Here is a 25,868-nt window from a genome sequence, read left to right as displayed (position 1 = left end):
AGACATTTAATGGAAAAGAACCCTAAACAATAAAAAGTCAGAAATGGAACGGGCCACCATGGGAGGGCATGGAGTCTCTTTCCCTGGAGATGCTCAAGGGAAGACCAGAGATCTCTTCTTAACATTTATAATAGATTATCTCTGTTCCTTGAAACTGAGGTTTCAGGATTTTTAATTCTTAGTGGGGAGATAGAAAAAGAATTCTCTTTTTCATGTTTTTTTTCTCTCCCTGCTTTTCTTCTCTTCCTCCCCCATCAGATTCATGGCACAGATGCATCTGGAAATACCATTAGACAAGATATCTGGATAACTAAGATGAAACCTTTATTTACCCAGCATGCTGAAGGCTCTTGTGTTTGTGCCAAAGGAGGAATCCTTGAAAGAACTAGAGATGTTTAAACATAGAGAACATAGAGAAGCAAAAGCTCTCAATGGCTGCAGGAGAGTTTTCTCCAAGTATCTGAAAGGCTATCCCAAGGAAAAAGGATTAGAAGTTATTCTGTTTTGCCTTGAGAGGCAGTATGACTTAGTGGATAGAGAGTTGGTCTTGGATCCAGAAAGTCTTTCAAGTCCCAGTTCTGGCTCAATAGACTGTGTGACCCTGGGTAAGTCTGCTAACCTCTCAATACTCTAGACAGCCATCACAAGTTGTAGAGAATGTATCCTTCATTGGTAGATGGAGCTCCCTCCACCAAAGAAATCCCAGGTCTAATCCTTAGCCCCTGCTTAGCCCCAGAGGCCAGCACTGAGAGTAGAGGATAGGAAATCATAAAGATATAAATTTATGTTTAGTAACAGGAGAAAATTCCTAAGAATTAGAGCTGTTATCAGTTGGGACAAGCTACTTTGGGAGATACTTGGTTCCCTCAATGGAGGTTTTCCAGCAAAGTCATGTGATCTTTATTGAATTTGTTGTAGAAAAGATTGTTTGGGGGCAATGGGAGGGACTAGGTGATCACTGAGGTCCCTTCCAGTTTTAGGCTGCTGTGATTCTATGAAATGGGATTTTTACCTTAAACATTCCAGAAAGTTCCCACTTCCTATGTGTTGCAATAAAAAAAGACGTTCTCTGTTTACCAAGACTCCTATTCTCAAAGAATGGATAAATCCTCAACTTCTAATGTCTAACAGCAATAGCTATGTTGACTCAACTTCCTGCATTTCCTTCCACTATTTACTTTTTTTCTCTCTCTACCATAATAAAGGGCACCGTTGGCTTTCCTATTTGGCAATTTCTGGCTTTTAAGTAGTTCAACTATTCATTTTTTCGTGTATCATTGATATTTGCTTTGGTGCAGAAGGCATTTTGAGACAAACCATCAGATGATACAGGGCAGTGTCGAATTTTAGGAGCCTCACTCCATGTTCTTAGGATTGTATCTCTCTGTAAAATGAGAAGCACACACACACACACACACACACACACACACACACACATAATGGCATCATCGTAAAGGGAGGAAATTTATTAAATCATGATTCAACATTTGCCAACCATTAGACACATGACTGTTTGTGTTTAGTAAGTGTTTGCCGACAACTTCATGTAACCATGATGGTGATTCCAGTGCCCCAGCATTCTGTCCCCCATCCTTCCCCAGTCTACTTCATGATTTATTTAAATTTACTATATTTCTCTTCTTCAGTCTCGGGGAATGGTTCACAAAGCTTTGATAACGCCAGTTGTCCTGGCTGTATGGAGAGTTTAGAGCCATAGACTGCTATCTGCCAGTAGTCCTCTAAGCCTCATATGGTAGCTGTCCAAGGTAGTTTCTTCCTCTTTGCCCCACCCCAAGATCCTTCCTAAATATGGTACCGAGGAGTGAACACAATACTCCCAATATGATCTGACCAGAAGCAATATAGGAGAATCATCACTTCTTTCTTCTTATGTGCTCTGGTACTCAGTGTGGCCCAAGGTCATATTAGGATTATTCACTGCCACATCACACTGTTGACTCAATTTCCAATGGAAATGCCCTGGAAACTGAACAAGAAAGAGCAGTGCTTCCATCTACCACAAGCATGCCTCTGTTAGCATTTCCCCTCTCCTCCATCTTCCATTGTTCCTTACCTCACCAGCAGCCTACCTTACACAGATGGGTCCTTGCTCCCACCAGAACTCACAAAGGCCTTTGGGAAACAGTTTGATCCATCATGGTCCAGACCTATGATTTCATTAGTAAGGAACTCTCAAGTGAAGAAACTCCTTCTATTAACGCAAATTAGCATAGCATCTCAGAGAGTCACCTTAGACACTGTGAGAGGTAGACTGACTTGCCCAGCATCACACAACCAGGATGTGTCCAAGGATTTGATCTCATGGCATCCTGACTCCAACCACTATGCTGGGAAGTAGAAAAAATGAAAATGAACTCTTTTCAAAACAAAAATGCATGTGTGTGTGGGGGGTTAGTTTAAAGTTTATTTAATTACTCAGCCAATGCGTTCTTGAAAGCATCTAGGTATTGCAGTGGATAGACCACTGGGTCTAGAATCAAGAAGTCCTGAGTTCAAATCTAGTCTTAGACACTTATTGGTTGTGGGACCCTGGATAAGTAACTTAACCTTTGTTTCCTCATCTGTAAAATGAGGATCACTTTAAGTGCTCCCAGAAGCAGTTAGCACGATGCTTAGAAAATAGTAAGTGTTTAATGAATGTTCATTTCCTTCTTTCCTTCCTTTTCACTATCAACCCAAGGTAAAAAGGGATTACGACAGAAACTTCCAAATCTAGCCCATCACAAATCTATACTGGTATCTCTCACTGGCATCTCTCACTAAGCTTGACTTGGCAAATTAAAAGACTTCTCTTCATGGTTCTTATTTTCCTTTTAATGAGATGGTTTTATCCTAATACTCCAAATAAATCAACAACTAAATCTGGACTCATAAATCATGGATTCTAGTGAGACTCCACCACTTCCTAGCTGTGTGAACTTGGGCAAATCAGTTCTTGTCATCTGATAAATGGGGATGATAATACCAGGATTACCTTCCTCTCCAGAGTATTGTCACACAATCAAGAAATGCTAGAACAGGAAGGGACCTCAAGGGTCATCTAGTCTAATTTATGCGTCAAGAAGAAACCTCCTCTATAATACACACATCCAGTAATTGGTTATTCCAGCCTCTGTTAGAAGACCTTAAATGGTCTTCCATTCCTTCCAAGGGGGAAAGGTGGCCCACACAAGTGTTTTGTTATGAAATTTGTCCTGACATCAATTTGTCAGACATCCCTACAGCTCCTACCTTTTTACTCCTCATTCTGCCTTCTGAGCCAAATAGAACAAGGTGAACCATCTCCCATCCGCCAGCCCTTCCAACATTTGGCCCTAGTGATCTTGTGCCAGACTCTGCCCCAGTCTTTTCTGGGCTAACCATCCCAAATGCTTGCAGATGGTCCTCATCTGGCCCTTCAGCACTTTGCCTGCCTCCTCTGGGTATTCTCTATGTCCTTCCTGACTCCCAGACTGTCACTCAATCCACCGCACCATCTCACTGCCCTGACCAGGACAGTTTACAGTAGGACTACCCCCTCACTAGTCCTGAATGCTATAGTTGGTTCTCTTAATGCAGCTCAAAATTACATTCTCTTCATTGACTGAATTTGCTGTTTCCTAAAACCCCTCAATCTTTTTCCTAATAGGCCTCTGTCTACTCACACATTCCTGTCTTCCACTTGCTATGTTGACTTTTTGAACCCAAGTAGAAGTTTACATTGGTGAGCATCAAATAGAAAAGTGCTATTAAAAGTGAACTCCCTTTTGTCTATCCCCAGTTACAGAACCCATGTCATCCTGTTTTCATCTACCAGGCTATGTTGCTTCTCCCTGACTCTAGGAAATGAATGAAAAAAATAATAAAGGAAATTAACTCCCTTCCCAATCAAGGTGGAGTTGGTGGATCTGTTATCCTCCATTAAAAGGGAGTCTTGTCTTAAAGGGACATAATGTTGGTTTCCTGCCCAACGAGAGTAAAGGATGGTCTTGATGGGTAAAGTTGGGCAGGTACAAAGACATGGGGTGAGCAGTGATGCTGAGTAAGTAATTGGATTGGGTGCTTGCTAACCCCAAGACTTCTTACTCTAGACAGTTACATTAGCACTGCACATTAAACATTTCTTGTATTTTTTTTCACTTTTTATAAGAAGTCACAGGTTATCTTAGAAATGGTGACTGCAGACTATGTTCATATTTGTTAGGTCCATGGGTTGAGAACCTTACTTCAGAGCTTTAAGCTTGGGAAAGAAAGAAGTAGGGTGAGCACTTTGGATTTTATTGTAATGTGTAAAGCGATCCTAGGGTAACTACCTCTGTCTCCTCCAACTTGTCTATAATTCAGAAGCTTAGGGACTTTCCCAATCATTGAGAAATGAGTTGCTTACAGGTCCACAGCTAGTTTGTATTAAAGGCAAGACTTGAGCCCAGGCTTCCTGTCTTATCCTAAAGTCATGCTTCCTCTCGCTACAACATTAAATGCTAAAATGCCAAAGTCTTGTTTGCAAAAAATCTGGACAACCTGAATGACTTAAGAGTCTAGTAGCTGTGAGTACTAAAAATCTAAGTCATCCATCTTGGGATAGCTGGGCTCCAAGGAGCAGAGATGTATATGACTGATATGGGGACTCCTGAACATATTTCTGGACCTTTCCATAAGGGTTCAGGGTTGGTTTGGGACTAGGTTATTGGGAGAGGAGTGCATGGAGGGAGTTACTGGCATCTCCGCATATGACAAGAGAAGCATCTTGGAACACACCAGAAAAATGGGCAAACTCGTAGTAAGGTGTTTTATAGGATGGGAAATCCATGCTGCACAAAAGCTATAAACATTCATAAAATGCTTCTTGCACCGTGCTAGGCTAGATGCTGGAGATATCACAACAATGGGGCAGTTCCTGTCTTGAAATGCTTATATTCTACGGGTCGTGGCATAATATGCGAAAGACATGCAAATAATAGTCACCATCTCTATGGCGCTTTGTGCAGCACAATGTTATCTCATTTGATTATATGTATGTATATAATACTTGCGTACATATGTACCTCTGAGAGGCTTAGTTAATAGAAAGCTGGGAGGATGGGATGATGGGATGAGGAGAGGTCACGTGGTACAGTGAAACCAGGGCTGGATCTGCAGTGAGACCTTGGTTTCAAGCTCAGCTGTGCTTCTCACTGTCACATGGTACATGTTCAATATACATTTGCAGACTGACTAATTAAATAACTACAGGCTTTAACTCTGCTTTGTTGAAATGGAAACATCATCTCCCAGTTTAAATGCCCCCTCTGCCAGGAAGCCTTCCCTGAATATTCCAAGCAAAAACAATCTATCCTTCCTCCAGGCCAGATTAGCATTTGGTCTGGCCCGCTCAGGTTTTGTTTGGCAGTACCAGTGTTGCAGAGCAGAGAAGCGGCCAGTGTGGAACAGGAAACGGAACTGTGGGGACCAGAAGCTGGAAGGATGGCCCAGGGAGCCACGGGGAACCGAGAGGAGAAAGGAGGGAATGGGGAGGAGCCCGGATTAAAGAACTTGGAGCAAGGAAGGGAGACATGGGAGGGGCAAGGAATGGCGACCTAGAAGGAAGTCAGGACCCTAGAGCAAGGAGGGAGCATCAGGGAGCTGAGACAATAGGAAGGAAGGGGGCGCAAGGAGAAGAAGGGCATCCGGGGCCGGGGGGGGGGGGGGGGGGGGCAGGCAGGAAGGCGGAGGAAAGCCCCAGAGCCAGGCTGCAGGGGCCTGTGCTGCCAGTCTCGGGCTATGCAGCCCGAAGATCCCCCCGACTGGGGCCAAGCGCCGGATTAGGGGAGAGGGTGGCGCTTGGAGCCGGGTGGGAGCATCTGGCGGCGCCGCCAACCAGCCAGTCCCCAGGGTTCAAGAACAGCGCGGGAGCCTGGGCTCCCCACTCGGGGCACGCTCCCTAGGCTCTGGGGGCTCCAGCAGCCTGGTCTTCCCCCGGGAGCACTCCGTGGGCACGCCTCGCCAGCCAGGGCTGCAGCCCGCATCCATCTGGGAGCACAGCCGATCCCTCCCCCCAGAAGAGAGAAGGGAGGAGCGCAGGGTTGGGGGAGGGGTGGGGGGGAAAGGAGGAGTGGGGTAGGAAGGGAAACTAAGGACGGGAAAGGGGCGGAGAGAAGATGGAGACCCACCCCCAATTCAACTGCTTTTAAAAAAGCTTTGAATCAGCCGCTTCCTGGCCCCTCCTTGCTGCAACCCAAACATGAATCCTGGCAAATGCCGAGGGAGGGAGGATGAAACTGGGAGAAGGAAGGAGGAAGGAGATCTTCCTGTTTGGGTCTCGACGAGAAGCAAGTGCAGCATCTTATAATGATAACCCACTGACGGAGGGCTTGGGAGGTCTGCAAGGTGTGCTGGCAGCCCAGAAATGGGCAGCTCACACTGGCCCCTCCACGTCACCCCCACACCCCCACCCCATTCTAGGTTCTAGCGCTGTCGAAAAAGGAAGGTCTCGACACCAACTCGAATGAGCCAGATAACCTCGACTGCCTCTCCATCAGGGAGCCCCTTCTCTCTCCCTCCATGACAACAAATATCTGCCTTCTTTCATCCCTCATTTCTAGAATCCCAATGTCTGCCTTCTCTTTTTCTGCGCGTTTTCCGGCGAAATATCCGCAACATACCCAGTCCTGAAGGTCAGCTAGCTGGTGCCCCTCTGGGCCTGGAAAGGATTAATAATCACTGGAAGGGATTCCCCAGCAGTCCTCCAAAGAGATCCTAAAGCCCCAGCCCGGAAGAGCCAGGAGCCGTGCGCTTCTGGATCACGAAATAGCCTTTCACCTAACACCTTCCTGTTAATGATCACATGCAGTCATTTATAGTCTTCCCCCCCCCCCCGCCCCCAATTATTTCCCCAAGTTTGGGCTTCTCTCCCTCTCGGCATCCCTCTCTGAGTGTTGAGTGCAGTGGAGATAAAGGCATTGAGTCATCCAAGATGAAATGCAAAATGCCTAAAACGAACTCATTTGCCTACTTCAGCATCACCACTTGGAATGAAATGACAGGGGTTGGGACCCAGAAACGGCTTTCTCTGTAACAACCACAGGAGCAACAGAAACAAAAGCCTGGCTGCCGTGTTTATTATATAACTCGAATTTTGCAGGAGGGGAGCCCTGGATCTGCTTGTCACCCCGCCGGAATTCCTGGAGAGCTCCCTCAGCATCCTGGGGAAGTTCCCCATCCCTCCCGGTGCCTTTGAGCTACCCCAGGTGAAAGCTTCCCTTACCTTTCTTTTCAGATTCTCTCATTCTCTCCTTCCTCCTTCTCGGACTGTGGATGAGCAGGAAGCCCAGCTGATGACTTGGGCCAGGCTGACTTTTGATTTGTCACTCACAGGCTGTCAAAGGTCACGAGGCATTGAGGCTAGCCTCCTCAAGCTGGGGCACCCCAAGGGAGAGATGGAGCTGTGACAATTGCATGCCACTGGGTATGGCTGGGTTCTATCTAATTGTGATTATGCAGGACCCCAGAAGGGATGAGGATCCAGGAAGACATAAACACCGAGCACAAAACGTGGCATGGAGTTGGATCTGGAGCTCCCAGTGATTTGTCCTTCATTGATGAACTACTCAGCTCAGTTCCTCTTCATCTCTGACCACATCTGTTGAGGGATGAGGGGAAGGAGTCAGTGCCAAGCCAAGGACTTCCAGAAGGAGGGGGGCTTATTTGGAGACCCCAAAATTAAAATGAGGTTTTAGGGCATTGTGTCTTGTCATCAACCTTCACATAACCATAAGTAAGATATCAATAATGTTGTAAGATTTGCAAAGCACTTTATATGAACTATCTCTTTTGCTCCTCACAATTACCCTGGGGGAAGGGGGATATGTCCTATTATTATTTCCACTTTTACGGATGAGGACATTGAGATCAAGTGACTTGTCTAGGGCCACATAGCTAGTAAGTGTCTGAGGCAGAGTTTGGACCTGAACTTTTCTGACTCTAAATCTATGGAGTCTATTCACTATGCCCCTTACCTGCAGAGAGGAAGGATGTGGTCCCCATTACATTAACATGCCAGTTGTCAGTCAATAAGTAGTTTTAACTACTTAAATGCCAAACAAGTAGAGAGAACACTGGATCTGTCCTCATTGGACCTGGGTTCAAATCCCAACACTATCTTTCCCTCTATCTATGTCATATGCATCTTATATACCATGTAGTATATATAGGCATATGTAAGCATCACATATTATATGACTAAAGATATGTATTTATCCATCTTGTTTGTACACAGCTGTTTCTCTGTCTACCCTTTTGGTTTGTGAGCTCCTCTGGAGCAGGGGCTGTTTCTGTCTTTCTTTGTACTCCCAGCATTTACACAGTGCCTGGCACATCCTAGGTACATAAATGCTTGTTGACTACCTGACTTAATGACTTAGGTGACCTTAGCAAACTTCTGCTTTTTTTTGAATCTCAGCATCCTCTTCTGCAATACGAAGGGGTTCTCTCCCTCATAGGGATTTCGTGCTTGTTTATATTGAATGCAAAATGTATTCAGTATAACAAATGCAAAATAACATGAATAAATATAATAAAAAATCAATTCCCAGTTGCAATACAGTAGAAATAAATACAAGGCATGGTGAAGGGCAATGTTTCTGAATCTGTAAAGCAAGAGATTTGGGCTGGGTGACCCTAAGACCCCTTTCAGCTCTTGCCTGAAGCCAATCCAAGCATCAGTGACTGACCCACAAGCAACCACAAGGAAGCCAAGACCATGGAGATTCTTTTTAGGGAGACCAAGGAACAATCAAGAAAGAAAAGCCTCAGGTAAATTTACCTTTCAGTGATAGGATCCGGAGGTCATCTATTCAGATTCTCTTATTTTTATAGGTGGGAAAATGGAGACCCAGAAAAGTTAGGATCTCTGTCCTGGATTGGACAGAGCCAGGATTCCCACACAGGCTCTCTTTCTGCAAATCCTTCATTCTTTCCTAATACCAAGGATTTCAGGTGATGAAATCTGTCCTAGTCGTCTCACCCACCAGTGGGGAAAGAAGCCAGTTCAATCAGAAGCTGCCCTATGAAGATCAATACCATCTTTTCCCTGAGACTGAGGTCAGGCTTTATAGCCAAACTCAGAGGCTCACATATAAGGTCTCTCCCTCCCCCTCCCCGCCCCAATCCTAAATAGACAGCTTCTTATTCCCCATTGTACTAATGGGAAAACTGATATACCATCTGAGTAACTGGTGAGTCAAAAGAAGAAAGGAAGAAAGAAAAAAATAAAGGAAGGAAGGAAGGAAGGAAGGAAGGAAGGAGGAAGAAAGGAAAAGGAAACCAAATTCACTTTCTCTAGCCAGGAAGATTATCTCTGAATCATAGATTTACAGATGGAAAAAGGAACTGAGGCCATTAAGTTCAACATGTTCTTCATTTTACAGGTGAAGGAACTGAAGCCCAAAGGAGGCAAATCTCAAGGGACTAAGGAACAGCCTCTGAATTTGAATCTAGGCCCTCTCATTCCAAACCCAGGCCTCACTCTTTCTGGTGCTTTGGAAAAGTCTTTTCCACCCTCAGGTGGTAGATATCTAGAGAAGTAATGACTGAGACAAAGCTGTTGATTCCTGGAGCCCTGAGGGGGCAAATGTGGCAGAAGAACCCAAGTGGACTTGGCCAGGTATTTGAATTGGTGACCAGGGTGAAAAAGGGAGCTACCAGGTATGATATTTTTTTTTCCATTGGCTTTTAAAAATGTGCATTTAGCGTCTCTAAGAAAGTGTGGGAATTTTAAAGATTTATGCCCATCTTTTTTTGGTCCCAGAGTTGAATGATTCCTGGATTTTTGTGGCTCATGAAAGATATGAGCTGCCCTTCTGAGGGATGAACTGCCAAATGCCCTCTCACTGTGGGGGAAGAGAAGTCTCCAGGACCAGCGATTTTGGATTCATAGGATTGAGCACTGAGGGAATCTTAGCTCATCACACAGAGAGCAAGCAATGGAACCAAAATGGGAGCCCACTGTCTCTCACTCCCAATCCAGCGGATTTTGCTAATACATCTTCCCTCTTGGTGCTTATAATTCCTGGTTTCTTTCAAGACTCAGTTTAACATCATTCCTAGCCTGCTTGCCTGCTAATGCCTTCTTGACCATGTTTATCTGCTTCTTATGGTTCTTGAATATACGTAGAGATAGACATTTCTCTCTCCGTAGAATGTAAGCACCTTGAGGGCAGGAGCTGGTTTCATTTTTGTGTTTTTGTCTCCAGTATCTAGTGATCTGATACTTAGTAGGTGCTTAATAACTGTTTGTTAATCAGAATGATTCATTTCTTTTTTAAATGCATTAAACCTGGGGTTCCAGGGTTAAGTTGCAGGGGAGGGGAGTGATACAAAGGATCCCATCTTCCAGTTATCTCTTTTGAAAAGAAGGAAGAAAGAGCATTGAATGTAGAGGCAAGGGACTTGTACTTGGACCGTTCTTACCTTTCCTTGTATCCCAGAGTTTAGCACAATGTCTGGTACACAGTAAGCAGTTAGAAAATGTTTGTCAGTGACCTTACTACTTTCATCCTTTCTCTGAAGCTGTTTCCTCATCTGTCTCGTGATAAGGCAGAACTAAATGATGTCTGAGATCTTTTCCAGCTCTCATTCTGTGAACTTATGATCTTAGTACTAGATAATTCATACTTTTTTAAAAAAGCAAAGCAAATTGGGAAGAATTTTCTTTGTGCAGCACCTTCAAGGTCTAAACTAAATCAAGGACCCCTTTCCCTTCATCTAATAAAGTCTTTTTGAAATGCTTGGCTGTATCTAAATAGGATCACAGATGGAGGCCAGCAAGTTCAACCCCTTCATTTTACAAATGGGGAAACTGAGACCCAGAGAAGCTAAGTAAATCACTCATTGTCACACAACTAGTGAGTGTCTGAGGCAGGATTTGAATCCAGTGCAGTATTCTATCTACTAGCTTCCTCCCCCTTTGTATATTGTTTAAACTTATCCAATTCAATCCTAATCATGGATGGAGAGTTGAAAGAAGACTTTGAGGCAATCAAGCCCAACCCTCTCATTTTCAAGAAAAAGAAATTGAGGCACAAGTGACTCGTGCAGAGTCATTCAGCTAGGAACTGTTTCTGAGGTAAGGGATGAACTCAGTTCTATTGTGACTCCAAGTCCAAGTTGAATGTGACCATTCAATCCCCAGCTACCTCCTCAGGTCCTTCAGTAGATGGGCCAGGAGTCCCCCAAGCACAGCCATCCATTCTCTCTGCTTCACAAGGGCCATCCAAGCTACTCTCCCACTCTCCAGGAAGAATGTAATCCTCTACACTTCCCCCACAACCGACTGCCCTGGACCACAGCTATGACTCATACAAAGCAGCAGAACTAATTAAGTTGAAATCAAGAACAATTTAAAACACATAATTATGAAAATATGCTCCAATTTAAGGATTCACCAGACATTATTTCTTTACCTCTGCTACAAAGAAAGAACATTTTGTGTCCAGTGCTAGGTCTACTGGGGGATCAGGAGAAGGACTGCTGCCACCCCAAGGTCTGCCAAGCTGACTGCCCTACTCCGCACAGTCCTTGCTTTGTCACACAATTGTTCTGAGTCACTTTTCCAGTGACTCATGCTGGGCAAACTGGGCCCTTTTGGGAGCACAATCAAGGTCGTAGGGATCTGGAATATAACCCAAACTGAAAGGAATAAAGCTGCCTTGTTTTCATGGGAATTTTTTACAGCAGCCATAATCTGCTGGGTTATGTTAACATGCTACTGAATTTGATCTGGGGGAATTTTTTTTATTTTGACAAAAAGGCTTTTTATCTCTCTTGGGACTTTTGATATCTTTCTATTCTCCTGAGATGGAAGGAGAAATGAGATGTTATACTGAAATCTAATGCCAAATTAGCCAGCAAAATTCCTATACCTTACCTTCCGACCCTTCAGAGGGATGGGTCACAACTCCCATCACCCCCTCAAGATGCCATCTTCAAGGTCCCATTGCATAGCACCTTATTTTCCCGAGATTTTGCCCCCATCCTCATGAGTACAGTTACGACTTGAAGCATATATGACTTGAATTATACTAATAATTCTAATAATCAATTTTTATGATGCTTTAAGGTTTGCAAAGGTTTTTCAAATATTATCTGATTTGATCCTCACAGTAAACCTGTAAGGTAGGTGCTATTATTATCTTCATTTTACAGATGAGGAAATCAAGGCAAATAAATGGTAAATGACTTACCCAGGGTCACACAGCTGTGAAATATCTGAGGACAGATTTGAACTCAGGCCTTCCTGACTTCAGATCCAGGAATCTATCCTCTAAACTACCCAGCTGCCTATGAATTGATATCATTATTATTATTAAATCCCTTTTGTAGGTAGAAAAATTGAGTTCCAAGAGACTGAGTGCTTTAGTCAAGGTCACATAGTAAGTGTTGGACTTGAACCTTAATCTGTTGACTCTCTAAGATCTTGGGCTCATAGTTGTAGAGGAAAGGTACCAGAGAGGCAGGCCATCAAAGTCCAGACTTTCATAATCCTTTTTGGGGCATGAATAGCCTTTGGTAGTCTGGTGAGGCTTATGGAGCCCTTCTCAGAATCATATTTTTTAATGCATAAATAAAATCCATACGATTACAAAGGAAACTAATCATATTGAAATATGGTTATAAATCTATTGTTTTAAAAAGCAAGTTCCCCCTTGATCTATTCCAACCACCTCATTTTACAGATGAAAGAAACTGAGGCCTAGAGAACTGTCTATTACATCACTACAGTATATCACCTATCTGAGACTCTTCTCAGGTTGTTGTCTTCCATTGCCACCCACTTGGATTATTGGGACATCTTTATTTTGAGTTCTCCCACCTCTCTTCCCTGCCCCATCCAATCTGTACTTTGTACCATTGCCAGATTGCAGAGAAGGTAGCAGCCTGCCTCAATAAAGAGTTATATCAGTGAAATCACAGGTCCAGTCTTATCCCTATCTGTATGAATGCATATCATTATATCATTAACTCCTTTCCTCCAATAATCTTCAATGGTTCCCCATTTTCTAAGCAAAGCTTCCATTTCTCGGCCTGGTCTTCAAGGGCCCCTACTACCTAGTGTCCCATTTTCCAGCCTTATCTCAAATTAGCCCCCTCCATGTCTTTCTATTCCACCAAAACCTTCTAATCTTCTGTCATCTCATACCATGGGAACATGTACTTCAAAGGGAGCAGAGGAAAGCCTGGGCAAGTGGTCACAGCCCAAACTCAGACCCAGCCATTCACACCAAGCCAAATGCACAAGCTCTGAACCTGCCCTGAGAAACACTGACTCATCAACTCTCCCCAATGTCACATAAACAACAGAAACCATATTCATTCCCAATTTACTGCCAATTCATTGGAATCTTCCATTCTCCAATCTCATCTCAACTCCCAACCAAAACAAATCTGTCTCTGTACACGATGCCTCCTCTCCAGAGTCACTGCTCTAGTAGTCACTTACTCACTCAAGCATGCATTTATTAAGTGCCTCTTATTAAAGGAGGAATTATGGCATATTGGAAAGTGTTGGACCTATGTTTGAACACTGTTTGAGTCATTTCCTTACATGTAAGACCTTGAATACATCACTTACCATATCTAGGCCTCGACTCCTCCTTTGAAAACGACTGCAGATCTATGATCCTAACAGCACCTACCTCCCAGAAATATTTGTAAAGAGCTTTGCAAACTTTAAAGCGCTACGTAAATGCCAGTTGTCGCCATGGTTGCCTTCATTACTATCATTACTAAGCAGGTCATATCATCGTTGGGGTCTTCAGTTCCTCATCTGTAAAATTCAGAGATTAGACTAGTTTGCATGTAAGAACCTTTCAACTAGAAATCTCTGCTCCTGTGACCTACTATGTGGTAGGCCCTGAGGATTCACAGGCAAAGACCAAAGAGTTCCTGACCCCAGAGGGGACACAACATCCATGCATTCATTCAGTGAATATTTATTAAGCTCCTACTATGTGCCAGGCACCGTGTTATATAGGTATATAGGAATATGTACATATGTAGGAATTTACAAAATTCAAACAAAAAGGAGTCAACTGGAAAATGTTTAGTCATCAGCTGGGTGGGGGGAGATAGTCACACACACGTTTACATTTAATCTTCATTATTAACATTTTCCCAAACATTTTAGAAGTCTAGACAATCAACAAAACAAAATGAGCCAAGCTCCATTTGTGTCATTTGCCAATTTCCAAGGTTATTTTCAATAGCCAGTTTCCAAGGCATTTCCAATTGCCAGTGTTCACACTGAAAATTTAACAGTTGGCTTTCACCGAATCAGTTAGAACTGTCTCCAGTACGCCCCTGTATATAAGATAACCTGAGTGGAGAAGGCAGTGGAAGCTGGGGGGATGAGGAAAACCTCTGACGGAGAACTGTTTTGAGATGAGCTTTAAAAGAAACCGGACACTACCAGAAGCAGAGGTAAGGAGGGAGAGATCACGGGACATGCACCAAACTACTGCCACCAACTCTGGGGCTACTTCCTAGAAACCTGGTTCCCCTTGTACTCCTCAGAGCAAGGCTGGTCCACTCTTTTCCATTCACCCCCATGGAGTCTCCAGCTGCTGACCAGATCGGCCACAGAAATTCACAAATCATTATAACTGAAAGGGATACTGGAGATGAAAAAATGTCATCGCTAAAGAACTGGGGGGCAGGGAGGTGGGGGGGGACTTAAGACCCATCTAGTTCAACCCTCTCATTTTACAGATGACAAAACTGACTTCCAGAAAGTTTTTAGTGACATGTCCAGTGTCACTCAATAACCTTAGTAAGCTGACACATAGTAGGTGCTTGATAAATGTCTGATTGATTGGGGGAGGGGTGAATTATATTGATTTGTTAAAAATGTGCTATGTGCTTTGATTTGTGTTTGTGACAGTGGTGTTGTGTGCCCACGTTACATAGTAAATGTCTGGGGAGACCGGAGCTCTCCAAATGAAGAAATTAATCTCCCTCTAGATCATTTATCTTTAGCTAGCATATGGGGGTGTAATAAAGAAATTTCCCACTAGGTGGTGTTGTGCCCCAGTGACTGGCCAAGGTGGGTCTAAACCTAGGTATAAATCTTCCTCGCAACAGCCTTTACCCTCAATCAATGGATAGACTTCAGGATTGGAGGCAGAGGACAAGAATGTGAACCATAGCTTGCCTATTACTAGTTGTGTGATCTCGGTCAAGAGCCTTACCCTCTGGGTCTCCATTTCTTCATTCACCAAATAAGGGGTTGGATTTGATAACCTCTAATAGAGCCCCTTCCATATGGAAGCCTCTAATCCTAAAATCTTCACTACAGCTAGGGAATCTCCTGCAATGTGGCCAATCCTCTATATTTATACTATTAAGGCATTCCCACACTGTAGCTGCATATGTTATTATGCAAAGAAAATTAAAAAGAGACTTCTTAGTTGCACCTCCAAGGAGCCCGCTAAACATTTGCCTCCTTCTGACCCTCCCGGTCACTCTCACCATTCCCAGGACACTACAGGGAGAAGCTCCAATCCTAGCACTTGCAGGTGATACAAGGGATTGTGCTTTGGTACTCTGATATTAGGATTAAATAGGAACGCAAGGACATGGTGGGGAGAAAGTCTGTGTGTCCCCCCACATCTCCCCCAGCATTCTGGAATTCATCTTGACTGCAAATGCTCCTTGCAATCTTGGCCATAAGCCTGTATCTCCATTCCAGGACTGTCCCTACCTCATCTCTCCCACAGCCAATTCCCAAGTAAAGACATTTATCTATGGAACAGATTAGACACACAAAATATAAAAACAAATATTTTTTGTTTTTAGTAGCTTAGTGTTCAATGAACACAAAGATTCCAGTGACTGTGATAAGGACTCGCTATTTGATAAAAACAACTGGGAAAATTGGAAAGCAGGATGGAAGAAATTAGATTTACTTCAACACCTCACACCTTATACAAAGATAAGCTCCAAACAGGTACTGACCTAGATATAAGAAGACACATGATAAATAAATCAGAAAAACATGAAAAAGTTACCTATCAGATCTATGGATAGAAGAAAAGTTCATGATTAAAGAAAGCATAGTGAGGATCACAGAAGGTAAAATAGATAATTTTGGTTACATATTTTTTTTGCACACACAAGTCCAGTAAAGCTCAAATTAAAAGGAAAACAACTTGGGGGGGGGGCAGAGGGATCTTTGCAACAAGTTTTTCTGATAAAGGTCTCATTTCCAAGAAACATAAGGAACTGATTCAAATTTCTAAGAATAAGAACCATTCCCCAGTTGATAACTGGTCTAAGAATAGTAACAGTTGGTTCTCAAGGGAAGAAGCCTAGACTATCTATAGTCATATGAAAAAATGCTCCAAATCACTACTATTCAGAGAAATGCCAATGATTCTGGAGCTTCATCTGAAACCTATTAGATTGGCAAAGATGACAAACGAGGAAAACAATAAATGTTGGTGGGACTGTTGCAAAAAAGGTACACAGATGCACTGTTGCTAGAGCATGAATGGCTATAAATATTTGATCAAAGAAACAGAAAAAAAGGTCCCTCGTGCACAAAAATTTTTGTGGTGGGAAAAAAAAAAGACAAACAATAGCTGGAAATGGAAGAGATGCCCACCAACTGAAGGGCTGGGAAAGTTGTGGTACATGAATATGATGGGAGACAGAACAAGTAAGCAGGTAATTTCAAAAAGATATGAAAACATTTGTGTGAACTGATACAGAGTGGAGGAAGCAGAACTAGCATAATCTGTATTATAAAATCCATATTACGTAAAATTTCAAAGACTTTAATGAACTGATGAATGAAATGAGCAGGAAAACTGGGAGAACAATTTCTACAGTAACAACAAGTAAAGGCAAACAACTTTGAAAACTGTAAGTACCATGATCACCACAATGACCATTTGTGATTCTAGAGGACTGATAATGAAAAATGTTACCTATGACAGAAACATGACAGATCTAGAGGACAGAGTGAAACATACACACTTTTGTGTACAACTATTGAGGGAATTCATTTTGGTTGATTATAAATATTTACTACAGAATTTGTCTTTCTTTTTACCCCCAATGGGATGAGTGGTGAGGAGAAAAAAATAGAAATTTCTGGGGTGGGGGAGGCTGAGGATTTGTTTGTTTTGTTTTTAAATAGAAAGGTAGAAGATGTTACAGAGGTGGAAGGTTGTATACATTTTCAGATGAGGTCACTATACTAGACTTTTATTGGTTTATTGTGTTACAAGACACAGTTCGAAGTAATCTCTAAATGTTTGCAATAGAAAACCAAAACATCAGTAAAATAGGCAGAGGCTGAGAGTTAAGGAGAGAAGAGAGCCTGAGTCCAATCTCTATAGTTCTCCATTACAGGATGGGAGCCCAGTGAAGGCTGAGCCCCCAAGGGTAAACCCAGCAAATAGCAAAAGGGGGAAGGGATGGTGCAAATCTCACTCATCCCTTCTTCAGTGGACTTCCAATATCTTAATGATTCAATATTTAGTATCATAGATTTTGAGCTGAATTAAACCAATTATTTTATTTTACTGATGAGATAACTGAGGCACAGACACATGAACAAAAGTTCACACAGCTAGTAAGTTGTCTGAGGCAGGTTTGAACTCAAGTCTCCCTGATCCTAAATCCAACCCTCTGAGTCTTGCTGACTCAGTTTTTCCCAAGTTGCACCTTTGGGGTATCCTCCAGCTCCTACAGAGATGAAGATGCAACCTGAATATCTCTCAGACCTAAAGAGTTGCATTCTGGGAACTAAAATTCCATGGGCCACAATGGCTTGCCAAGCTTTTCTTGTCAGAAAGATATTCAGAGTTAGTCTTTATCTCAGTGGGAGCTGAAGGATGCCCCAGAACTTCCCACAGGGGAAATCAAGTCATCAAGAGCGTGACAAGTCAAGAGACTCTGTTCCAGCCCATAAGACTTCAGTGTGAAGCAAGCAGTTCTCCGTGTCTGAGAGATATCCATGGTTACAAACATGTTGTTCGTGATAAAAATGAAAAGAAGTTTTGGTCTATGAAGTCACTGTTTCTAGACCACCAACTGTCTATCAGTTTCAAAGTGACAAATGCTTCCCTTAGGGATGGAGGACAGACAAGGAACAGCCTAGCTTCCTGAAACCCACTCCAGATGAGACCTAAGAAAGCCAGGAAATGGAGTTTTTATTTCTTTATTTTTAAGAAGGTAGAATAATATCAGGACCAGACTAAAATGTTCTCCTAGTCAGGTAACAGGAAGGAATTTTCAGTTTTATGGTACAATTCATGTTAGCCCTAGCAGAAGAAAGACTGAAACAGTGAGTTGTCTCCTCCAAATTAGATGACCACACCCTAATTTAAAGAATGAGTGCCAAGAAACTGAGTCACTATCAGTGAAGCTTCAAACTAGTCTGGACATCCTGAAAAACAATTTGAAATGATACAAACAAAAAAAAAATGTTAAATTGTTTATACCCTCGAATGCAGGGATCTCACTACCATTTTGAACCCCATGGTCAATAACAGAAAGACCCCCTATTAACTAAAATATACATATAACCCATAGACAACACAAAGCTAGAAAAAACTTATGTGCACATCAATTTGGGGGATGGCTGAGCAAATTGTCTCTAGGAATGTAATGGCATATTACTATATCATAAGGAATGACAGTTAGAAAGAAAACAACAAAAAAAATGGGAATACTTAAATGAACAGATACCAGCAAAGAAAGCAAATCTGAGAGAATACAGACAAAGTTTACAATAGAGGTCGGTCTTGATTGTGTAAATAATGAAAATAATGAATCAGTCCCATGAAGTGGTTGCATGTATCCAAATCTTTGATGTTCTGATTATATAAAATGTGGCCATTGGCTCCAAACTAATAGAAAAATGCAGTGCTGATGAGACCACTTCAGGGGACTCATTACTTGCACCAATCAGGAATTAGCTGTATCATAACTGAAAACAATAGTAAAAGACAATAAAATCATAATATGATGAATAAATTAAAAAGCAATATCATAATTTAAAACAATTATAAAACCTGAAACAACCAAGACAATGTTGGTTCCAAACAATTAAAGTTACAATGTACATCCTTTCTCTTAAATGGTAAATTACAAAGATGGAAAGTGACATGGAGTGTCAGTTGCGATCACGTTAGGTGGTTTTGCTTAACTGTATGTTGTTGTTACTATTGTCTTATGAGAACGCACTACAAAGGGGAGAGGTCTTGCTAACTTAGAAGTAACTGATGTATGAAAATAATGTATGAATAAAAAAAAGAATAAAGACCCATAAAGTCTAAGTTCAAATATTTTATTTTAGGACATTTTCTTTTTGAATACACTTCTTTTTTTTTGTATTTAAATTTATTTATTTAAGTTTTCAACATTCATTCCTCAAAATTTTGGGTTCCAAATTTTCTCCCCATCTCTCCCCTCCTCCCACCCCAAAACACCAAGCATTCTAATTACCCCTATCACCAATCTGCCCGCTCTTCTAACATCCCTCCTTTCCCTTATCCCCATCTTCTCTGTTGTCCTGTAGGGCAAGATAACTTTCTATATCCCATTATCTGTGTTTCTTATTTCCTAGTTTTATGCAAGAACAATACTCAACAGTTGCCCCCCTTTGGGAAGGCAAGCAATTCAATAAAGGCCATATCTGTGTAATTTTGCAAATGACTTCCATAATAGTCGTGTTGTGTAAGACTAACTATATTTCCCTCCATCCTATCCTGCCCCTCATTTCTTCTATTCTCTCTTTTGATCCTGTCCCTCCCCAAGAGTGTTGACTTCAAATTGCTCCCTCCTCCCATTGCCCTCCCTTCCATCCTCCCCCCCACCCTGCTTATCCCCTTCTCCCCCACTTTCCTATATTGTAAGATAGGTTTTCATACCAAAATGAGTGTGTATTTTATTCCTTTCTTTAGTTGAATGTGATGAGAGTAATCTTTATGTTTTTTCTCTCACCTCCTCCCTTTATCCCTCCACTGAAAAGTCTTTTACTTGCCTTTTTTATGAGAGATAATTTGCCTCATTCCATTTCTCCCTTTCTCCTCCCAATATATTTCTTTCTCATTGCTTAATTTCATAATTTTGAGATATGATCCCATTCTATTCAATTCATCCTGTGCTCTCTGTCTCTCTCTCTATGTGTGTGTGAGTGTGTGTGTATGTGTGTGTGTGTGTGTGTGTGTGTGTGTGTGTGTGTGTAGTCCCACCAACTACCCAGATACTGAAAAAAGTTTCAAAAGTTACAAATATTGTCTTTCCATGCAGGAATGTAAACTGTTCAACTTTGGTAAGTCCCTTATGATTTCTCTTTGCTGTTTACCTTTTCATGCTTCTCTTCATTCTTGTGTTTGAAAGTCAAATTTTCTTTTCAGCTCTAGTCTTTTCATTAAGAATGCTTGAAAGTCCTCTATTTCATTGAAAGACCATTTTTTCCCCCAAAGTATTATACTCAGTTTTGCTGGGAAGGTGATTCTTGGTTTTAGTCCTAGTTTGTTTGACTTCTGGAATATCATATTCCATGCCCTTCAATCTAGATCTTGTGTTACCCTGATTGTATTTCCACAATACTCAAATTGTTTCTTTCTAGCTGCCTGCAGTATTTTCTCCTTGACCTGGGAACTCTGCAATTTGGCTACAATATTTCTAGGAGTTTCTCTTTTTGGATCTCTTTCAGGAAGTGATCAGTGGATTCTTTCAATATTTATTTTGCTCTCTGGTTCTAGAATATCAGGGCAATTTTCCTTGATAATTTCATGAAAGATGATGTCTAGGCCCTTTTTTTGATCATGGCTTTCAGGTAGTCCCATAATTTTTAAATTGTCTCTCCTGTATTTATTTTCCAGGTCAGTTGTTTTTCCAAAGAGATGTTTCACATTATCTTCCATTTTTTTCATTCTTTTGGTTTTGTTTTTTAATTTCTTGGTTTCTCATAAAGTCATTAGCCTCCATCTGTTCCATTCTAATTGTTAAAGAACTATTTTCTTCAGTGAGTTTTTGGACCTCCTTTTCCATTTGACTAATTCTGCTTTTTAAAGCCTTCTTCTCCTCATTGGCTTTTTAGACCTCTTTTGCCAATTGAGTTAGCCTATTTTTAAAGGTGTTATTTTCTTTAGCATTTTTTGGGTCTCCTTTAGCTAGTTGTTGACTCACTTTTCATGATTTTCTTGCATTGCTCTCATTTCTCTTCTCAATTTTTCCTCCACCTCTCTTACTTGATTTTCAAAATCCTTTTTGAGCTCTTCCATGGCCTGAGAGCATTGAATATTTATTTTGGATGTTTGGGATACAGAAGCCTTGACTTTTACGTCTTTCCCTAATGGTAAGCATTGTTCTTCCTCATCAGAAAGGATGGGAGAAGATATCTGTTCACCAATAAAGTAACCTTCTATAGTGTTATTTTTTTTTCCCTTTTTTGGGCATTTTCCCAACCAGTTACTTGACTTTTGGGTCCTTTGTCATGAATAGGGTACACTCTGGGGATCTGGAAGATCTCAGTTCCTCCAAGGTGGCACAATCAAGCATATACACTGGACAGGGAGATATTTTTGTGCCCAGAATCTTAGCAGTTTCCTCTCCACAGGAACCTGGCCTCCAGTTCTGCCAAGGTGGCACTGGGGGCTGATTTTCAGATAAGCTGTGGGGACAGGGCTGCCATTCAGTGTGAGATCAGCTCCCTCAGGGCCTCTATACAGGGCTGAGGTGAGAATGGGATTCTCAGTGCCCCCAGGGGTTTTACAATCCAACAATGGATGCGGGCTGCTGTGGGAACTGCTGCTGCCTGCCCTATGTGGCCTCTGCGACCTCTGCCTAAGACCAGAGCTATGGGAAGGCCCTTCTCCCTTTCTGGCCAGCTGAAAAAACCCTGTCACTGACCTTTGGCTCCTGTGGGTTGAGGGATCTGTGGACCACTGCTACCTCAAGTGGAGATTCCACCCCCAAGGTGTCCTCCTCCCAGAGCCACGCAGCACAGCACCTGCCAGGGCTGGACTGGGCTCTGTTCCATGTCCAGTGCAACAGATGTTTCCCGTGGACCTTTCAGGTCACCCTTGGCTGGAAATTTCCTCCACTCTGTTGTTCTCCACTTCTGCTGCTCCAGAATTTGTTGAGAGTCCCTCTCTACAGGTATCTTATGGGCTGTGTGGAGAGAGCCTGCATATGTTTCTACTCCACCATCTTGGCTCTGCCCCCAATCCATTTCTTTTTTAAAGAAAATTTTATTGGTATCTTTTTATGTACCACTTATATTTTCCACTGCATTGCTCCCAGAGAGTTTTTTACATTCCTTAGAATAAAAGAAAGTCATCTAAACTCCATAGGTTTTAGTTCTCTTACCTGTAAAGGAAAGGATTGGAGTAAATGTTCTTTGAGTTCCCTTCCAGCTCAGCATCCAAGATCTTATGAAAAAATTCTTATCCAAAAAATGAACAAGTCACCATTGGGTGGTGCAGTGAATAGACTGACATGATCAAATTCTGCCTCACGTATACACTTGCTGTGTGAACATGATCAAGTCATTTAACCAATTTTGACCTCAGTTTCCTTATCTGTAAAATGAAAATGTTGAACTTTCTGGCCCCTGAGGTCACTTTCAGGTCTAAATTTATGATGCCATGGTGGATTTTATGATAATAAAAGAGTTAATTGGTTCAAGTAAATCTCAACAAATGTGCTGTGTCAGGTGACCATACTGTCTAGCAATTTGATCACGATGCCTTCAATAGTTGAGGCTGGATGATCCTTTGTCAGGTATGTTCTAGAGAGAATTCCTGTTCATACAGGGATGGGCTACATGGTTTCAGAGATTCTGTTCAACTCTGCCATTCCCGGACCTCATTTTCAACATAACCAAATCCCAAATCATGGAGACGTGTACTCACCAAAGGTATTTGCCACTATTGTAGAGAACGTTCAGCTTATAGTCCAAAGGGGAGAAAAAGGGTCCCTAAAAATAGTGAGACTCCAAAGAGAATCTCATTTTCATATGATTTTGTATTGATTACATCAAATGCTAGAATACTGCTGAGAGGATTAGGAAAATTTATTTTGAGAAAGAACTACCTTGCAAAGAAACATGAAGAGACTTTAACTGACATCCAGACAAAACTAAATAGTGGAACATCACTGAGAGATCTGAAGTTAGAGTAATGGTTAAACATGACTTGGTTATGATTTTTCTTACAGTAGATTACAAATAGAAGTGAATAGAATTTTAGTTAAGCTAGATATGATAGATATCTGGAAAGAACTGAAAGGAAATAGAAAGGAATACACATTTTTTTCTCAGCATTTCATGGCACCTTTACAAAGATTATTCATATGTTAATACAGATTGTAAATAATTATTTATATCTTTATTTTGTCATTTATCACACTATTGATAAATAATGTAGCTGGATGCTTATTTAAGCATAGAATACTGGGAGGAGGGAGAGAGAGAGAAAGAGAGAGAGACAGAGCAAAAGCACAAATACCAGAAAAGAAGTTTCTTTAATTTATGAAATCTGTATGTGTACATATTGTTCCCACCAATAGAATATAAGGTTTTTGAAGGGATTATTTTTCTTTCATCTCTTTATTCTCACCACCTGGGGCAGTATCAAATATGTGCTAGGTGATGAATAAAATCTTATTGAATGAATAATGAATGAATAAATGACAGTTATATTCAAGATTGTACTTTTATTTTATAAGTCTTCTGTACTGGGGGGTTGGAGGAGATGAAACAGCAAGCCAGGATTTTTGAGGAATAGATGTCAGGGACAGCAGAACAAAAAAAAATTGGGAAACAAAGTAGAACTCAAACAATACTTGAAGGCCAGGCAAGCTGAAACTAGGTGAAAGGAAGGTATGGTTCAGAAGGCGATGCACTTCCCTTGACTTTGAAGCCACAAAAATTCGACTCTTCCTTTCTAACCTTTATTGTTAACATTTACTGCTCCTTATTTGGCCCCTAGGAGAGTGAGAGCACATCTCCTGATAGATGGAGACCAGCCCAGCATGGAGCAGCAGGGATAGGATCTGGAACAGGCTTCAGAGCACAACCAGCAGCAGTTTCCAGATTGCTCAACCCACAAATGCCACATACAGCTTCAAAGGTCAGTGGGAGAGTTCCTTCACATAGGAGAGGGGATCAAGGTCTGGACCTCCTGCAGCAGGCACTTCAGTGGCAGCTTTTTTTGAGCCTTCCACCTAAAGCCCCTGGGGGAACTGAGCCACTGACCTGATTCTCAACCTTGAGCTCTGCCCTGGGGTGAGGAGGAACTTTGGTGTGGTGGAGCTGGAGGACATTGTGGTGAGGGAATGCCAATTGCAGATTCTGGGCAGAAAAGTTTTTGGTTGCTCCCTGACTAGTGTGCAGGCTAGGGGAGGAGTAAACTCCTCTCCCTTGATTGTGCCACGTTGGAGGGAATGAGAACTTACAGGTTCCCAGAGTATACCCTCCTCTTGACAAAGGACTCAAAAATCAAGTAACTGGCTGGGAAAATGCCCAAAAAAGGGAGAAAAAAAATCAGACTATAGAAGGTTACTTTCTTGGTGAACAGGTATTTTCTTCTTCTTTCAGATGAGGAAGAACAAAGCATAACATCAGAGGAAGTCAAGGTTTCTGTGTCCAAAACCTTCAAAATAAATATGCAATGGTCTCAGGCCATGGAAGAGCTCAAAAAGGATTTTGAAAATCAAGTAAGAGAGGTGGAGGAAAAATTGAGAAGAGAAATGAGAGCAATGCAAGAAAATCATGAAAAGTGAGTCAACAACTAGCTAAAGGAGACCCAAAAAATGCTAAAGAAAATAACACCTTTAAAAATAGGCTAACTCAATTGGCAAAAGAGGTCTAAAAAGCCAATGAGGAGAAGAAGGCTTTAAAAAGCAGAATTAGCCAAATGGAAAATCAGGTTCAAAAGCTCACTGAAGAAAATAGTTCTTTAACAATTAGAATGGAGCAAGTGAAAGCTAATGACTTTATGAGAAACCAAGAAATTAAAAAACAAAACCAAAAGAATGAAAAAAATAGAAGATGTGAAATATCTCTTTGGAAAAACAACTGACCTGGAAAATAAGTACAGGAGAAACAATTTTAAAATTATGGGACTACCTGAAAGCCATGATCAAAAAAAGAGCCTAGACATCATCTTTCCTTAAATTATCAAGAAAAGTGCCCTGATATTTTAGAACCAGAGGGCAAAATAAATATTGAAAGAATCCACAGATCATCTCCTGAAAGAGATCTCAAAAGAGAATTGCCTAGGAATATTGTAGCCAAATTCCAGAGTTCCCAGGTCCCTCCTCTTGTCAAGGTCTTCCCCAGGTCAAGGAGAAAATACTGCAAGCAGCTAGAAAGAAACAATTTGAGTATTGTGGAAATACAATCAGGATAACACAGGATCTGGCAGCTTCTACATTAAGGAAGTGAAGGGCTTGGAATGTGATATTCCAGAAGTCAAAGGAACTAGGATTAAAACCAAGAATCATCTACCCAGGAAAACTGAATATAATACTCCATGGGAAAAAATAGTCATTCAATGATATAAAGGACTTTCAAGCATTCTTGATGAAAAGACCAGAACTGAATAGAAAATTTTACTTTCAAAGACAAGAATCAAGAGAAGCATGAAAAGGTGAACAGGAAAGAGAAATCATAAAGCACCTTCTAAAGTTGAACTGCTTACATTCCTACATGGAAAGATAATATTTGTAACTCTTGAGACTTTTCTCAGTATTTGGGTAGTTGGAGGGATTACACACACACACACACACACACACACACACACACACAGCACAGGGTGAATTGAATAAGAAGGGGTGAAACCTAAAAAAAATAAAAATAAAATTGAGGGATG

The 25,868-nt window shown here is 41.6% G+C and overlaps 1 protein-coding gene across 1 annotated transcript in view; it reads right to left on the bottom strand.

Moving 5' to 3' along the window:
* Positions 1-25,868, bottom strand: part of DNAJC6 (DnaJ heat shock protein family (Hsp40) member C6) — a 197,954-nt gene that overhangs the window by 159,380 nt on the left and 12,706 nt on the right. The window contains exon 2 of the mRNA XM_072649751.1: positions 7,244-7,618. The gene's annotated coding sequence lies outside the window, so the exon portion shown is untranslated. The remainder of the gene's footprint in view (positions 1-7,243; positions 7,619-25,868) is intronic.

Source organism: Notamacropus eugenii, chromosome 2 (assembly GCF_028372415.1).
Source record: "Notamacropus eugenii isolate mMacEug1 chromosome 2, mMacEug1.pri_v2, whole genome shotgun sequence".
NCBI classification, from domain to species: Eukaryota; Metazoa; Chordata; class Mammalia; order Diprotodontia; family Macropodidae; genus Notamacropus; species Notamacropus eugenii.
The sequence above is the reverse complement of the archived record's forward strand: the minus strand, read 5'-3'. Positions and strand labels throughout refer to the sequence as shown.